Genomic DNA, 975 nt, shown 5'->3' with positions numbered 1-975 from the left:
GAGCGCGGGGGCGGCTCTCTCTTCGTTCCTACCAACATGCAGCGGCTCAAAGTCGAATATAAATCTGATTCGCACTTCAATAATTCATCAGCAACATCGACCATCACCGCCACTAAAACCCTCGATACTGAAAAATCCGCGAAACTAGAGGGAAAAAAGAATATGTATATACACAAACACAGACACGCACACAAAAAAAGAAATCCCACGTGCAAATACATTTCCTTTAAAAGTCTGACAACGGTGAAATCATCAAACCATTTGCCAAAAAAAATATATGTTCAAAAACGTATAACAAAGACTAAACAGTATCCTCCAGTTCACAGCATGTCTTATGCTCCTATTCAGCAAAGATCTTATCATAGGAGACATTCAAGATGCTTTATAGTGAAATGGAGGCTTTTTTAAACTAATACGCTTAAATAGCAATAGCAGCAGCAACCGCAATTCAACCTCCCCCCCCCCCGCCAACCAACACCCGACCGCCCCAGCAGCCCCTCCGAAGGGCGTCTCGTCCTTCTGCCCCTCACGGACGCGTCCCCCGAAGGCCCTGCGCCTCCTCCGGGCGGACCGCGGGCGGCAGAGTGGCGTTGGGTGTCGGTGGCAACAACCAGGCGGGAGTCAGAAACTCTCGGGTGTTTTCCAGGAATTACGGCAACCCTGGAGTAATCCGATTAGTCTGTAAAGAGCTGTATGTGGAGCCACACACTCACTCCCGCGTGGAGCCACAAACGCCGTCCGGAGAGCCACACGCTTCTCCACTCCCTCTCCGGGGCCACGGCCAGCTCCTCCGCTCACCTTCGGACGAGGCCCAAAGACCCTCTTTTCCAGGAGCAACATACCCGCCCTTCGCACATACGCTCGCATCAGTATTCCTGCGAGACACGCCCCCTTTTCTTTCCTGGAGCCAAGCACTTCCATTCCCTATTACGGCCTCGATACTCCATCATTACTCACTCTCTCGTTCATTCACGG

General features: G+C 51.5%; 1 protein-coding gene across 1 annotated transcript in view; it reads right to left on the bottom strand.

The window, feature by feature from the left end:
- Positions 1-975, bottom strand: part of LOC119585640 (EH domain-binding protein 1-like) — a gene marked incomplete in the record, with an annotated part of 320960 nt that overhangs the window by 64709 nt on the left and 255276 nt on the right.

Source organism: Penaeus monodon, chromosome 20 (genome assembly GCF_015228065.2).
Source record: "Penaeus monodon isolate SGIC_2016 chromosome 20, NSTDA_Pmon_1, whole genome shotgun sequence".
NCBI lineage: Eukaryota > Metazoa > Arthropoda > Malacostraca > Decapoda > Penaeidae > Penaeus > Penaeus monodon.
This window is presented reverse-complemented; position numbering and strand designations above follow the sequence as displayed.